General features: G+C 43.2%; 1 protein-coding gene across 2 annotated transcripts in view; it reads left to right on the forward strand.

Moving 5' to 3' along the window:
- The window catches only part of NID1 (nidogen 1), an 84,322-nt gene that overhangs the window by 9,625 nt on the left and 56,985 nt on the right, over positions 1 to 17,712 (forward strand). The window lies entirely within an intron of this gene.

A 17,712-nucleotide genomic window follows, 5' to 3' on the forward strand; every position in this document is an offset into this window, starting at 1 on the left:
GACCCCACTCACCACTAATCAGATTACCCACCACTGCACTGCACTACTCACCCCTGCGTGACCCCACTCACCACTGATCAGATTATCCGCCACTGCACTACCCACCCCTGTGTGACCTCACTCACCACTGATTAGATTACCCGCCACTGCACTACCCACCCCTGCATGATCCCACTCACCACTGATCAGATTACCCGCCACTGCACTGCACTACTCGCCCCTGCGTGACCCCACTCACCACTGATTAGATTACCCGCCACTGCACTACCCACCCCTGCGTGACCCCACTCACCACTGATCAGATTACCCGCCACTGCCTGCACTACTCGCCCCTGTGTGACCCCACTCACACTGATCAGATTACCCGCCAGTGCACTGCACTACCCACCCCTGCGTGACCCCACTCACCACTGCATTACTTGTGAGAAAAGTTGGTTCTTAGCCCCTAGAGAGCAAGTCTCTAAACTGCTTTTGTCCTCAGGTAAATTTTTTTCTTTTATTTAATTTTTAATTATAAATGTTTCAAACACACACATAAAAGGGAGAAAATATCATGAGCATCCATAGGCACATTACCTAAATGTAACAGTTGTGAGCCGTTTTCCCTATTTATTTCGTTAATTTCCCTTTGCTGATGTATCCAAAGTAAATTACAGTCCTTGTGACTTACATTACTATTTTAGTGTCCATTCCTAAAATGAAAAGAGCATTTCCCTATATAGCCAGCCTACTATTATCATACATAACAAAATCAATAATAATTCCCTATTATTCGTTTGTATCCAGTCCATATCACAGCTGTCCAATGTTCCCAAAGCTTTCCTTTATAGCTAGACTTACTCAGATGGGTTTAAAGAAAGACAAGCATTACATTTGACTGCATCTCTGTAGTCTGTTTTAATCTTGACCTCCCCCTTTTGAGTCATCAGCCTATTCAAGAATCACTGCCTGTTGTCCCGTAGAATGCCCCACCTTCTGCATTTGACCATTTCTGTGTAATGTAATGTAATGTAATGACCATTTCTATGTATGTTATTCCATCCCTGTATTTTCTGAAAACTGGCAATCTTAAAAATAATTCAGGTTAAATTTTTTTTTCTTTAGAAAGCATGTAGAATTTTATTTTAAAATTAATTTTGGAAATAGGAAGACAATGCGAATGGTTAAAAGAAAATTGTAAAAACAGAGAACAGGGAAATCTTCCCACCCTGGCCTCCAGCCCCATGCTGCCCTCCCTAGAGACAATCACTATTCATGAGTTGTTTTTTTTTATCTCCTTGCAGAGAGATTCACAAATTACAAACATACGTGTATATACAACTACCCCCTGATTTTATATACCTCCTTGATTTTTTTAAATACCAGCTTTATTGAGATATAATTCACATACCATAAAATTCACCCCTTTAAAGTATACGATTCAGTGATTTTTAGTATATTCAGGAAATTGTGCGACCATCACCTCTAACTATGGAATATTTTGATTCCCCTCAAAACAAACCTCATATCTTTTAGCAGTCACATCCCATCTCCTCCCTGCTCCCCTACATCCCTGATCCTTAGCAACCACTAATCTACTGTCTGTCTCTATGGATTTACCTGTTGTGGACATTTCACACAAGTGGAATCATACTATATGTGATCTTTTGTTACTGGCTTTTTTCACTTGGCATAACATTTTCAGGGTTCCTCCATGTCTCAACATAGATTGGTACTTTATTCTTCCACGACTAATATTGTTGTTTATTTGTCCACTCATAAGTTAATGGACATCCAGATTGTTTCTCTCTCTTTTTTTGTTTTTCGTTTTTTTTTTTTTTTTTTTTTTTACTGTTTATGAATAATACTGCTGTAAATGTTTGTGTACAAGTTTGTGTGTGGACATCTGCTTTCAGTTCTCCTGAATCTGTCGTGAGATCTGGAATTGCAAGTGAAGGGGTTCAAAAGAAGTCTCCATAAAGTATGCCACTTGAGCATGTGGGTTATTTTGCGCTGAAAGTGATCAAGACCTAGTGGGCTGAAAACATTTGCACCTCCCTTAACTACCTAATGAATGTCAGTTGGGGGTTTTTCCCAGGATGAGAGTTTTTATCAGAGATAAGTTTTACCCGAGTGACCCATCAATGTGGCAGGGCAAACCTCTGATTATGAAAAATCTGCTCTTATCACCCCGTGAATTGCCCTACTCTTCCATCTCATTCCCTAGCTCAGGATAAACATATATGCCTCATTTTACCTTCCTGTCTTGGAATGCCCCATGCATGTGGTGTTCCTGTACATTTGAAACCAAATGTGGTTTTCTCCTGTTAATCTGTTTCGTGTCAATTTAATTCTTAGACCAGCCAGAAGAACCTTTAAGGGTGGAGGAAAACTTCTCCTCCCAGCACTAGGTCACGTGGTAACTGTTTAACATTTTGGGGGGACTATCAAACTGTTTTCCAACGTGGCTGCACCATTTTACGTGCCCACTAGCAATGTATGGAGGGTTCCAGTTTCTCATCTTTTGTCAACACTTCTTATTATCTGACTTTGTGATTCTAGCCAACTTAGTGGGTGTCAAGTGGTATCTCACTATGGTTTTGATATGCATTTCCCTAATGGCTAATGATGTGGAGCACCTTTTCATGTGCTCATTGGCCATTTATATATATTCTTTGGAGAAACATTTATCCAAGTCCTTTACTCATTTTTTTATTTGGGATATTTGTATTTTTATTATAGAGTAGGCTAAAGATTATTTAACAAGAGTCCTTCATGAATGAAGTTGTGGCATACTGTATAACATCAGGAGGCAAGTGATAATCTGGTTATTGCTGTACTATCTGCTACTGATAAGGAGATGACAGCGAAATCATGTCTGTCAAGTCATGTTTTTTTCCCTTGTGAACAGCAAGCAAGCTATGGGCTGATACTTCGGTCTTATGGAGGGGACCCCTTTCCCACCAACCTTTCAACTAATGCTTAGCATCCATTGATGATCATTGCCTGACTCAGCTATTAAATGAAGGGTTGCCAAGTCGTATTTTAGTTTGCTTTCTGGTTTGCTTGTTTTTTTCTATCATTCTTTCTATATTTTATTATTTATTTATGAAAAAAATTGTTTAATGTTTATTCATTTTTGAGAGAGAGACAGAGAGACAAAGCATGATTGGGGGAGGGGCAGAGAGAGAGGGAGACACAGAATCTGAAGCAGGCTCCAGGCTCTGAGCTGTCAGCACAGAGCCCGACGCGGGGCTTGAACTCATGAACTGTGAGATCATGACCTGAGCCGAAGTCAGACACTTAACCGACTGAGCCACCCAGGCTCCCCTTTATTTATTTATTTATTTATTTATTTATTTATTTATTTATTTATTTAGAGAGTGTCCTTAAGCAGGTTCTGCATTCAGTGCAGGCACAGGGCTAGATCTCACAACCCTGAGATCATGACCTGAGCCAAAATCAAGAGTCGGATGCTCAGCTGGCTGAGCCACCCAGGCGCCCCTCTATAATTCTTTGTATACTTACTAGCCGGCATACTTCTTTGTAAAGAGTAGCTTTCCCTCATCAACTGGGGCTTTGGGATGATATTGACATATGGTCCATTCTGGAAAGGCAGATGGATACTTAATTCTTTCTTAATCATTTCTAATGTTCAAATGAAGGGATTGGTGTTCAAATTAAGGGGCTGGTGTAATCCAAATTAGGGGAGTTTCTGGGGCTCCAGTTGCCACAGGGAAACTTCTGATATTGATCTCTAGGGTGTCAAAGAAGAGCATGCTTCTCCCCAGTGACTGAGAGTTTAGACCAGCCCTTCTCCCTTCCCTGACTGGCTCCTATTCTGGACTGCTGAGGCACATTTCTACCTCTTTTTTGATAGACACACTAGAAGTGAACATTTAAAGACCCTGACCATTTTTAAATATTGGAAGGTAATCTCAGGTAGAAATTCCCTGCAGAAGAGATGGGTAACTGATCCAAAGTCTCCCATTAGACATTAACTGGATTAAATTGAAACCACTGGCAAATCTCTTAACTATTACCCCTAGGTTGTCCCTTATTTTTATGTGTGAAGACTTTTATTTTTATTTCTAATTCAAGCCAGAGCCATTTCTCTGGCTCAGTGGGGTTAATGGAAAAGGTCTGCAATTTGGACTCAAGAGTTTTGTTCTGGCACTCCTAGTGTGTGATCTTAGGCAAGACCTATAAACTGAAACTCATTTTTTCTCACGTGAAGAATGAAGATGATATTAATGCCTGCTTTACTAGATTTAATCAGGTAACTGGAATAAAAATGCTTTGTAAAGTACCACAGAAGGGGGTAAGGCCATAGATCCCTTTTTTGCCCTCGACTTAAAATCAGTCAACCTCCTCCTCGATTGTGTTACGGGCTTGGCTTTTTCCTGGACTTCTTTATCAAGTTTTCCTTTCCTTAGGCCCTTTTAGTTTCTTAGTTTTTTCTAGCTATCCAGTCTTTATCCATGAAGCTATCCCATGAAGCTTTGCAACTTCCACTGTGGCTCACAAGTCTTCCCAAGTAGCCAGCAAATACAAGAGAAAGAGCAGAGGTTATGGATGCCAGCAAATGTGAGTTCAAATCTTGGTTCCATCACTTACTGGCTATGACATTAAACTAAATTATGTCCCATTTGCTTGTCTTTTTTATGTATGTGAAAAGAAGTATGGTCGTATTAAATTTTTAAAACTACGGACAGCTGTAGTAAAGGACTCCTGAGTTGGCAGACAGTCTGTGTTTGTTGCCTTTCCCTTCTTTACCCCAAATAATTTTACCTTAAATTCCCACTTTCTCCCACCCATGGAGTTTGCTTTTGCAACTGCATGCAATTTCATTGTCTTCTCAGTACAACTGATTACAACAATTTGCATTTGGAAAATGACCGCATTTGTTTCTTATTTGTGCCTACCCTCCAGTATTCTTAACCACATCTGTTTTGGAGAGGGCTTTCCCCAACAATCATAGGCTGCCTTCTGCCCTGGGGATCACTACTAGGCTCATTTAAGCCTCAAGAGATGGTTGTTTCAGCTTCTTCCCTGTGCATTTGAATGTAAGGAATTTAACATGTTATTTATTGGGTGTCTGCATTTAGACTTTCTCCACTGATTCATGTTGTCTGTCTTCAAAGAGGAACAAACATGAAACAGGAAGTGCTTTTTTAAATGGGGAATAGTTGCTCTGTCTACCTCTTCATAATGTCAGCTGAGTTGAAACAATTGTACGTTAAGTGGCTCCAGCTGTTAGCCATGTGGTGCTGGGCATTTCACCCTGGGGTGTTTTGTGATGTAAGCGACTTGTTCTGCGCTGTGCAAATGGATGAAGAGCCTATTGTTTGGTGTGTTCCTGGGAGTGGGTGAATAGATACATTCTTTATTTTTTAGATTTTTATTTATTTGTTTGTTTTTTAAAATAAGCTCTACACCCAACATGGGGATTGAACTTGCGATCCTGAGATCAAGAGTCACACACTCCACTGACAGAGCCAGCCTGGCGCCCCTAGATATTTCCTTCCTTCCTTCCTCCCTACCTGCCTCCCTCCCTCCCTCCCTCCACACGCCCAGCATGGAGCCCCGTTTGGGGCTTGAACTCAGGATCCTGAAATCAAGACCTGAGCTGAGATCAAAATCAAGAGTCAGACGCTTAACCGACTGAGCCACCTAAGCATTAGATACGTTCTTTAAAGGGGGCATTAAGTTGTGCTAGTAACACACTGAGCTGAAGTTTAACTTTGCTAAAGGAACTTCTTTTTCCCAGTGTGAACTGTAAATAAGATTTCAGGGCAATATTTACATCGGTCAATGTACTGAAAGTAGCTGGTTTCAATAAAGAAGTGGTATAGACAATAATATTACATTATTTATTACAGTTGTTGTTATTATTATTATTATTATTACTACTCTGTCAATAATTCAGTCAGCCTTTCTCAGGAATACATTCAGTCCATAAGAGTTTTGTGGTGTAATCTGTGGAGGCCACATTTAGGCAAACAGGCTTGAGCAATGGAATGCAGAGAGGGACACACTGACCACATGGCTGACTACAGACAGGCCCTCGGCTCTGATCAAGGGGCTACTAACAATTAGGCACAGTTACCAAAAGAGGGAGAATTCCATCCATCACCATACCGCCTCGCCTTCCCTCCTTAAGAGCAGCCCCCTCCCACTGCCTCCTTACAGACCACCTCTCCTCTGCTGTCCTGCCCACCACGCCCTTGTGTTGGATTCAGTAAACTCCTGTCTCCTTCGTTCTCCCTCAGGGGGATGTTTTCAGGTGGGCTTCTACCTGATCGTCACCCCACACGTGGGGCCCCAGCTGATCAAGAGACACCCCCTTTAGACACCACATAATCTACAGCAAGGAATGTGCTGGTGCCATTGGGCGTCAGGGCACCTGAGTTGGGGCCCCGAGGTAAGAACTGTGTTTGAAGGTAAACCGAGAGTTTACTTGAACAAAAATCAATTGGCATTGGACCGCATCCATACCTAGCAGGTAGAAATGAGCTCTGAGGAGCTGTACAAAATGGAAGACTTTCCTAGCCAGAAGGGAGCAGGAACAAGGAACTTTTATGCTAGGCGGAAAATGGATTGGTTATGGCCCAGTCCGTTTCCTTTTACGGGATGGTAGGGGTCTGTCTGGAGGGCAGATGACCTAGCTAGTGCTGATCAGGCAATTCCTGATTGACTGGTTTCTGATTCCGTTTTGGGGAGAGCTGAAACTGTAATTAAGTCAAGTCTTGGTTTGGTGATGTGGAGCTTAGCATAAGCGACTCCACTGGGGCTTGTTGTCTTGTGGGTTTTTTTGTTTTGTTTTGTTCTTAACAATTCTCCCCCTTTTTAAAAAGTTTGTTCGTCTATTTTCAGAGAGCATGCAAGTTGGGGGAGGGGCAGAGAGAGAGAAAGAGAGAGAGAAGTCCAAGCAGACTCTGTGCTGTCAGCACAGAGCCCGATGTGAGGCTCGAACCCATGAACCATGAGATTTTGACCTGGGCTGATATCAAGAGCCAGACGTTTAACTGACTGAGCCACCCAAGCGCCCCACTGGCAATTCTCCCCTTTTGATCAGGCTCTCAGCCTGAGAGATGTGATCAGATTTTAAGGCATTATGCTTCTCCCAGCTCTTGAGGTCGTGCAGGTTTTATTGCCTCATCCTCCGTTTGCCGCGGCCTCCACGTGGTATTCATAGGTCAGTATGCCTTTCTGCTGCATCTATCTGGGGTATTTGCAGGTCATGACTTTGGGCTCACATTCCTTAAGTCAGTTATTCTCTTTGTTTCTTTTCTGATGATTTAGTCTTAGGAAGATCATCTGCTTGGTGGCTAGCGGCCATAAACATGCATTTAAAGCTTCTGAGAAAACACAGTGTTTTGGGGAGACTACTATGATTATTATAAGGAAGATAATTCCCAATGTCTAGAGTGCTCTTTGGAGCCATGGCATCCAAGAACCAAACCAGTCAGAATCAAATAAAGTCAAAGAAAGACCCCATTGAAGGAGTCACTTTTTTTCTTTAATATTTATTTATTTTTGAGAGAGAGAGAGAGAGAGAGAGACAAAGCGTGAACAGAGGAAGGGCAGAGAGAGAGGGAGACCCAGAATCCGAAGCAAGCTCCAGGCTCTGAGCTGTCAGCACAGAGCCCGACACGGGGCTTGAACCCACAGATTGCGAGATCATGACCTGAGCCGAAGTCGGATGCTTGACTGACTGAGCCACCCAGGGTGCTTCAGTGGCACCCTGAAGGAGTCACTTTCTTAAGCTAAATGCAGCAAGTGATGCTGGCCATAGCACACACACCTCCTTGCTCAGCTAAAAGATAATCAAGGGCTGTCCTATTATCGAGAACAATTTTGGGGAGGAAGGATTTGTGTTGGGCAGTTACTGCTTTAGCAATAGATTCAGAGGTAGGTGCCACGGTTAGGGAGCATCGTCCTTGCATGCATTCATAAACAGAAAAAGCAAGTAGTGAAAAGGAAAAAGGAATCAAATCTTCATAGTGGAGGTGAAGATCTTGATCTGTGACCGTCGAGGGGCCGTCCACCTCGAGATGCTGTCTGCTTCTGGGGAGGAGCCTCCCTTGTCAATGTTAATTTTATAACTCCAGCTGGTGTGCCGTTCCAAGCATCTCGAGGAACTCTTTTTATTTGGGAGATGTGGACCTGAGGTTCAAGTCCCTGAAGGTTGACTCCTCTCTGGGTAGTGAGGAGGACCTGGTATAGTCCCTTACATGGAGGTTCAAGGGCAGTCTTTGTTCTTAGTGATTCCAAATGAGAAGGGTAGGAGGAAATTGGAAATGTCAGTCTGGAGAGTTGTAGCCAGACATTTGAGGAAACTCGAAGAATTGATTTGAGGAACCTTGAAGAATCTGGTCCAAATTAGAGGTATATCACAAAACCTCGAACACAAATGAACGGGAGTAGAATCTGATATCCACAAGGTTACAGGGTGCCAGGGTGGCTCAGTCGGTTAAACGTCCAACTTTGGTTCAGGTCATGATCTCAACGGTTCGTGAGTTCGAGCCCTGCATCGAGCTCACTGCTGTCAGTACAGAGCCTGCTTTGGATCCTAGGTCTTCCTCTCTCTCTGCCCCTCCCCTGTTCTCTCCCTCTTTCTCTCAAAAATAAATAAAAATTAAAAAAAAAATTATGATATCCACAAGGTTGTGTTAACAGTTTCTACTGAAATAATCACCCTTATTTCTATCAAAGATAATCATAGTCAGACTAATCTGTTTGTAAAATAAATTGAAAAATTACATTTGGGGGCGCCTGGGTGGCTCAGTCGGTTGGGCGTCCGACTTCGGCTCAGGTCATGATCTCGCGGTCCGTGAGTTTGAGCCCCGCATCGGGCTCTGGGCTGACAGCTCAGAGCCTGGAGCCTGTTTGGGATTCTGTGTCTCCCTCTCTCTCTGACCCTCCCCTGCTCATGCTTTGTCTCTCTCTGTCTCAAAAATAAATAAATGTTTAAAAAAAAAAAAAAAGAAAAATTACATTTGACCAGACTATTTGCGTTAAGTGCAGCAAGAATAGTGATTGACTGTATAGGCTCTAAAAATCCACTTTGCTGGAACTTTTCATAAGGAATCTTAGATTGGACTTTTAAAACCTCTCCAGACTAAGAAGCCAAGCAAGCCAAAGACTCACCATCAGACTTCACCTGAAATCCCTATAGATTTGGGTGAATTTCTCTCTTCAAGAGGTCCCCAAGATATCCTGAGATTCCTATGGCTGCTGGGAAGTGACTGTCCTTACCTGGTTAGGCTGCCAGGAACCCTATAAGCAAGACACCAGGCTGGTTTTTCCAAGGTGCTGTTTTTGGCTCTGCAAAGTCAGTTTTAGTTTCTCAAAGCTGTTTGGTCCTATCTGATTCTGTGCACATTCTCAAATCTGACATACCAGTCAAAGCCTTGGTCATATAACCAATGTTTCCCGTTGTGTCCAAGAGAGAACAGATTCTTACTGAACTTATGCAAATATCAATATAGATATGAAAATAACAATACTAAGTTTCCACATTCTGGAGGAACCAGGTAGGGATAAAAAGTAAATATTTAATGTATACTTACAAAGGTACGGGCACCTGGGTGGTCCAGTTGGTTGAGCATCCAACTTCCGCTCAGATCATGATCTCACAGCTTGTGAGTTCTGAGTTCTGAGCCCCATGTTGGGCTCCCTGCTGTCAGCGGAGGCTGCTTTGGATCCTCTGTCTCCCTCCCTCTGCCCCTCCCTCGCTTGCATGCGTGCGCATGTGCGCGCGCTCTCTCTCTCTCTCCCCCCCATCTCTCAAAAATAAATTAACATTAAAAAATTATACTTACGGGGCGCCTGGGTGGCTCAGTCGGTTAAGCGTCTGACTTCGGGTCACGTCCGACTCAGGTCACGATCTCGCGGTCCGTGAGTTCGAGCCCCGCGTCAGGCTCTGGGCTGATGGCTCAGAGCCTGGAGCCTGTTTCCGATTCTGTGTCTCCCTCTCTCTCTGCCCCTCCCCCGTTCATGCTCTGTCTCTCTCTCTGTCTCAAAAATAAACGTTAAAAAAAAAAAATTTTTTTTTTAAATTATACTTACAAAGGCAAACTTTACAAAATTAAAAAGTAAAAATGCTTTCCTTGAAGCTGAAAAAAACCAAAACATTAAGGAACCAGCAATGTCTCAAAGACTAATTTGTAAAAAAAAAATAATAATAATCCTCATTAGTTCATTCAGTCCCATGGTATTAATTCTTGTCCTGCTTTAATCCAGTTTGTCCATGAGTTCTGGAAATTCGTACCCAGTGCAGTTTTATAATCTTCAAGTTCCCAGAGACGTGTACTCTCGAGTATTTGTTGAGTCCTTTCCCCCTGTCTTTCTGACGATGAGGCACTTTTGCGAAAGCGTCAGAGTAAAATAAACATCTGTAAGTGACAAAAAACATAAAATGACCATGTTTCAACATCTGATGAGAGTTATTATAACAGAATTGTAATTATAATAGAAAATTTGGTTGTTTCTGTGACCTACAACATTTTAAGACATTAACTGGAAATGGGACTGATAACATTACACCAGGACATACCAGATTTTTAGCAATTTCACACAATTTCTAGAGCACGTATATTAGTAATATGCATTTGTACAATATAACCTAATAAAGTTTAGCATCTTGGCCCCTGGGTGGCTCAGTTGATTGAGCTGAGTGTTCGGCTCAGGTCATAATCTCATAGTTCCTGAGTTTTGAGCCCTGCTGTGCTGACAGCTTAGAGCCTGGAGCCTGTTTTGGATTCTGCGTCTCCCTCTCTCTCTGCCCCTCCCCTGCTTGTGCGCTCGCTCTCTCTCTCTCTCTCTCAAAAATAAACATTTAAAAAATTTTTTAAAAATAAAAAAAACTCTTATTATTTCTAGTAGTTTTAATTACATATGTTAATTAGAATTCTTAAGTATTAAAATCCTTAATTCCTGGTGAACACTAAGAAGTAAGCAATTGTAGACTGACAAATTTATAAATACATTTTATAATTTCTAGAAGTATATTCTTCCTAATCGTAAATTTTCCAATGTGGCACAGAACATGTTTACTAATACACCCTAAAAATCTTGACTTCCTCTAGAAAAGAAAGCCAAAGGATGATAAATAAGTCTGTGTTCAGTAATTACTGTTTCAGTGTTTTATCTTATTTGGAAACGATCTAGATATTCAGTGAATATCCATCATTTAACTTATCTCAGTATAACTTTAAGGTTTCAAGTTACGAAAAAGATTTTGGAAACTAGTTTTATGTAGACATATCGTAAAGCATCATTATTGTTGAAAAGTTCATTTATAAACTTTTATCTTACTTGCATGCATTTAACTCACTTGTTCTGAACAGTTATGTTTAGGTAAACCATGAAAATTTCACAAGACATGAAACAGGTTAACCATTATCTGAAGTTATTTTTTCTTATTGACAAATTTCTGTAATAGAGAGATCAGTAGTTATTTGACTTGTAGTAAATCTATGTGGAATAAAAGTATTCTATATTTAATGTTGATAACTGTAAATGAAACTCTAAAGACAAGCCTGTTTTAATTAAACCAACAAACTTAAACTAGCTTCTGTGTACCAAATATTATCCTAGATCACTTGCAAAACCGTTGGGTTAGTTTCATATTTCTGAGAGCATACTTGATTTATAGAATGTGTTTTTGTCTTTAAGCCAATTAAAGAGAGCCCTTTACAACTTCATCGTGGCATTACTATGTGGAAGTAGAAGAAAAATCACACATAGACAGATGCCAACAGAGATCTTCTGGCTTTTATTTTAAAAGCTTTGCCGTGAGGCAAAACTAACTAGTTTATAGACGAACAGTTGGATCCAAATTTTCTTTCTGGCGGATGGAAAGTTTATCTGCTCAGATGGCAGGTGGCTGAAGCTTTTTAGTAATATTTGTGGAAGAGACTTGAGATTTGTATTTGTCCTTGGCAAGTAACCTTATGGAGGCTGTGGACTAGATTTGGGCCCAGAGAGCTTTTTTAACTTTATATTTTTAAAAGCCTCCTCCTCCCCTCTTTTTCCCTTCTGTCTCAGGTGACTGTGAGCCTTGTTTTACTTACCTCCTTGGGGTATTTACATTTCAAAGAAACGTGGTAACATTTACATCTTCAAGGGACCTTGGGAGAAAGCTAGTTTTCTTCTAGGAGTTTTAGGGTCTATTTGTCTATTATCAGAAGGGTAGGGTAATTACTACTTAAATTGTTCCTTCATTTTCTGAAAAGCAGGAAGGTTCTGATTCCAAAGTTCTGATCTTTTACAACATCTGTAGCCATTCTGAGATGAATAGGGGGGTTTTGGGAGATGGTCGAGATAGGTAGACTTTGAATTGTTTCTAGAGCTGCATTTCTGGTTTTGCGAAGATTTGTAAGATAGGGACAGTTGCTCTTAATTCTGAAAACTGGCTTATAGTCTTAAAGGTATCCAGGGGCTGAACCGCCCATCTAACTACACTGGCTTCAATTTGCTTCTTTTTATCAGGGAGAAGATCTTCAACCAAGATGGAAATCACAAGATTCTTGTGTTCTAGGTTTAGAGCTGTTGGTCTTTGGAATATTTTAGTAAATCCTTCCAGGAAAGACTTGAGAATGTGTTTCTTTCCCTCTGGGTTACATGGTTTCATTTTAGTTCGGGTGAGAAGGCCTAAAAAGTGTTCACCTCTCATCTCTGAAGACCGGCTTCCAGGCTGGCCCACTTCTGACCATAGAGCTACTTAACAAGATCCTTTCAAATATCTTGTCAGGTTTCAACAGGCACAAACGGTAAATATTCCTGGCAGTATTGAACAATCCCTTGAATACAAGAGGCATCCCCAAAGAGGGTGCGGAGGATACTGCCTGCCCAAGATAACCACCAGCCTCCCCCGAACATAACGGAAAGAATGAAAGACTTAGTTCTCCTGAGAGCTGGCAATGGTTGATAGGACCCTAGCCGCAAATGGAGTGCAACGCACATCTCTGGCCAAATTTGGGGGGCCCCCAACCTGACACAAAGCAAGATAAATAAGAAGGCAGTAGCTGTCCCCGGGAGAGAAAGGATCAACAACCAATGGGTACCCAAAAGTAAATTCTCGAGAGTCACAATTCAAAGACCTTATTGTTACAAATGTCTTTTTGCCTGCCAATCTGAATTTGGAAAGGAAGGGACAGCATGAAATTTTACCTTCCTCTCTCAACCAGGCGCTACAGATAGAGATCTGGGACAGCTGACTTTGGCGAGAATTCTCACCGTTTGCTGGCTTTTGCTAGTTTTCCCAGGATCCCATCTGTAGGCCCTGGAGGGAGTGGGGTGTCCCAGCAGGTCATATCCTGGTCACCAGAAACCATAGGGCAGGAAAAATAATTTTCCCTCTACCTTTTATGGTGAGTGCTTGGCTGAGACCCCTTTTTCTGTAGGATACCTCATAAATGGATAAGCTTATCTAGGTTAAAAGTTCTCCACTGTGGGCCACTGTATTTCAAGATTATCTTTGGTAAGGTCAACCTGTTTGTTCCTCCTTAAAACAAAATTTTATTCTCCCGAGGCCTCATGCTGGACCCAGGCCAGCTTAGATTGGATCAGTCCGACACTGGACCCAGATCTGGCAGATACGTTTCTTAGGACTTCTTAAATCTACAGGTTCCCCTCACAGCCTTTTTTCTTGAAATGTATTTATTAAAGAAACTGGGTATTTGCCCTTCACAGTGTCCCATACTCTGGATTTTGCTGATCATGTCCCTACAGTATCATTGAACATGTTCTTCTGGGCCCTGTATTTCCTATAAACTGGTGGTTAGATCTGGAGACTTGTTACCAGTTTAGATTTATGCAGACTCTTCTTTTTTTAAACCTCACTCCTTCTTGTTTTTTTTTTTTTTAAGCTTATTTATTTATTTTGAGGTGGGGGGAAGGGTAGAGAGAGAGGGAGAGAGAGAGAATCCCAAGCAGGCTCCACACTGTCAGTGCAGAGCCTGACATAGGGCTCGAACCCACGAACCGTGAGAGCATGACCTGAGCCAAAATCAAAAGCTGGACGCTTAGCCGACTGAACCACCCAAGGCATCCCAACAGACTCTGTTTTATTTTTTCATTTTTATTTTTTTATTTTTAAAAGTGAAAATTTTTAAAAATGTTTATTTTTGAGACAGAGAGAGACAGAGCGTGAGTGGGGGAGGGGCAGAGAGAGAGGGAGACACAGAATCCGAAGCGGACTCCAGGCTCCGAGCTGTCAGCCCAGAGCCCGAGGCGGGGCTCAAACCTGTAGACTGTGAGATCATGACCTTAGCCGAAGTTGGACACTTAACCGACCAAGCCACCCAGGTGCCCCCAGACTCCTTGTTTTAATCATTGGTGTGATGGACCAATGACCAGTGGGAAGGACCTCCGTTAACACATCATGCCGTGATCCTTCATGCGTTCACAAACGGAACTCATGCACCTTCGGGCACTATTTCTAGAACAACCTTGGTATTCAGGCCTTATTCTGTATGAATCTCCTCACCCTATTTTCTAGAGGAAGTCAGGAAGGGACGGGGCTAACACATACCAGGCATTGTCGAAGTTTTGCAGCTACAGTAGTGACCAAGGTGGACCCTGTCCCGGCTTTCGAGGGGACACACTGCCTCGCGGGGAAAGCAGCCAGAGCTAGCACATGAGTAAATAAGGTCATTACACAGCGTGTTCTGCACTTGGAAGGACACAAACAGGAAGTGGGGACAGAAATGGGGGGCCAGGGAGTGAGGGAAGAGAGGAAAGAAGAGGAGGAGACTATGCTGGCTACCTCTCTTAGAGGCTGTACCTCCCTGAGCTCTGGAGGACGGGAGTGAGCCAGTTATGTGACTGTATGGGGCTGGGGAGACAGTGCTGCTGGTGGCAGGGTTGGAGAGCATGCCAGGGACCTTGGAGGTGGGACACATGGGGCATGGCCTGGGAAAGGGAAAAGAATCATGGCCGACTCTCCAGTTTCCTGGCTTAAGCAATGCGGCAAATGGCATGGATCTCTGAGTAGTTCCCACTGTGTTCCCTTTGGAGGTTTTAGTGCCCACGTCCGTCCTCCTGGCCTCTTAAGAACCTTCTAGGCCCTTCCCTTTGTGTCCCCTGTGCTTCTGTTGCTTGCTTGACTTTAAGAAGGAGAAAAGGAACCAGACAATGGGAGCATCACACCCTTGAGAGGTTTGTACAGTGAGACTGGCATCCAAATGTAAGAGAATATTATTGTTCAAGTCAGCCATTAATTGGTATGTCTCAAACAAACAAAGAAACATTTACTGGGGAGTTTTTTCTTTTTAAAGCATATTTCTGTTAAGTTTATTTATTTATAGTGAGAGAGAGAGAGAGGGAGAGAGAGAGAATCCCAAGCAGGCAGCACACTGTCAGCACAGAGCTGCCTGCGGGGCTCGAACTCACAAACCGTGAGATCATGACCTGAGTGGAAAAGACAAGTCGGATGCTTCACTGACTGAGCCACCCAGGCGCCCCCCGGAAGAAGTGTAAAGCTAAGAGTCAGACGATACTTCTGGATGTTCTGTATACGACGTTTATACTCTGTTGTCATCTTTCTTCGTTATCACCAGCAACTGAGCCACATGTACCATTAAAAAATGGCTGAAAAGTAATTGTGCAGGACAGATCCTAATGAGGGTTATGTGGTCTGTGTCCAAAGCATTTGCAGTGTTCTTGATACTTGTCTAAACACTCGATTCCCAAAGCAGTCCTTGTGATAATAGAAACAGCCCCGTGCCCAGATTCTAAATAAGAAAAGACACCGGGAATGTTTTCAAAATTGTGGGACTGACTTAAATGCCACCGGAAAACAGCTTTTTAAAACTAAGTTGTGTGCATGTGGCCTCCGTGTGATCGCTTCCCACTAGCGGCTGGTAACTGCCAGCTTCTGGAGGCTTTGGGAGAGTGAGCTGTTTCCCACGCCCCCACACACAAGTCCCGCTGGGATGTCCGTGCGGGGAGATGTGTGGATGGGCTGGCGGGACGAGAGGGTGAGAAATGAGCTGGCAGCGCTCCTTCCCCGACTCCCTTCTCCGCAGCCTGCCAGCAGCACGCTCTGGAAAATCATCACTGTGCCAGATGGTGCTGGAAATTGTGTCCTCTAAACAGTTAACAGCCCGTGAAGACGGGTGTAAAGGGAGGGCTTTGCAAAGTCCACGCGGAACTCCCAGAACTCTTGTGGCTTTCTCTTCCTGGAGCCCAGATCTGCTCCACCCCTTTGAACCTTTTCACCCAGTTCTCGGCCTGTTGCAGGGTTTGGTCTTTAGTTCTCTTCTTAAGTGTCTACCCCGCCCCCTTCTCTAGTAGTGAGGTCTGTAGCGAGTGGAGGAGGAGGCTGGAGGAGGGAAGGGGTGGGGGGAAATAAGTGACTTGGAAAACCCAACCTCCCTCCCGCCGAAAGCCTTCTCTAATCGACCCCTTAACAATAAAGAGTGCCTTGTTTGCATTCATGTTCTTCTGATCCACAGCCTCTTAAAGAGCACACTAAGGTGCCATTTGCAAAATCTCTCCCATTTGATTCGGGCAGTTTTTTTAAAAGTTGACTTATTTTTGAGAGAGAGAGAGAGAGAGAGAGAGAGAGAGCGCACACACACACACACACACACACACGCATAAGCGGGAAAGGGGCAGAGAAAGGGAGGCAGAGAATCCCAAGCAGGCTCTCCACTGTCAGCACAGAGCCCGATGCAGAACTCAGACTACGAACTGCCAGATCATGACCTGAACCAAAATCAAGGGTTGGACCCTTAACCGACTGAGCCACCCAGGCGCCCCTTGGGCATTCTTATTCACAAATTCTTGGAGGAAAACGAGCAACCGGAGCGGTGTTCTGTGTCATCATAGGGATTGTGCGCTAACAAGAAAGAGCAAGGGGGTCAAAGCCTCATTCTTAGCATGGCTTTGCAGAAGACCCAAGCACTCCCACCACCAAGTGCCTTCCATCAAGGGGCTCTTTGTCCCCCTCCCTTTTTTCCCCAAGGAGTGTGGGGGTTAGCCGGATGAGAGCACTGAGCTCTTTTTGTAGGGCGTTAAAACTGATTTCAAGGGGGCTGTACACAGTGATTAAAGAGGGCCAACTTTGGAGTCTGGCTCCCTGGGTTCGAATCCCAGTGCTGACACTTGGTACCTTTGGACAAATTGATTTAACTTACCTCATTTTCTCCACCAGAAAAACGTGGAAAATAACAGTATCTAGTCTTATGGGGTTCTTCTAAGGATTAAATGTTAATAAGATGTCTGGAACATGGGGGCACCTGGGTGGCTCAGTTGGTTAAGCATCTGACTGCTGTTTTCAGCTCAGGTCATGATCTCACATCTCGTGAGATCGAGCCCTGCGTCGGGCTCTGCACTGACAGTGAGGAGACTGCTTGGGATTCTCTGTCTCCCTCGCTTTCGGCCCCTGCCCCGCTCATGCTTCTCTGTCTCTCTCTTAATAAATAAATAAACTTAAAAAAAAAAAAAAGATGCCTGGAACATGATAAACACTCAAAGTGTTAGCTATTATTTTGACAGATTAAACCAGACATAATCATTAATGATACCATAATGTCCCATTTAAATGTACTTCTTTTTTTTTTTTTTTAAGTTTATTTATTTACTTGGAGAGAAAGCCAGCACAAGCAGGGGAGGAGCAGAGAGAAGGAGAGACAGAATCCCAAGCAAGCTCTGTGCCATCAGCACACAGCCCGGTGCGGGGCTCGAACTCACCAACTGTGAGATCATGACCTGAGCTGA

Source organism: Panthera uncia, chromosome D2, assembly GCF_023721935.1.
Source record: "Panthera uncia isolate 11264 chromosome D2, Puncia_PCG_1.0, whole genome shotgun sequence".
NCBI classification, from domain to species: domain Eukaryota; kingdom Metazoa; phylum Chordata; class Mammalia; order Carnivora; family Felidae; genus Panthera; species Panthera uncia.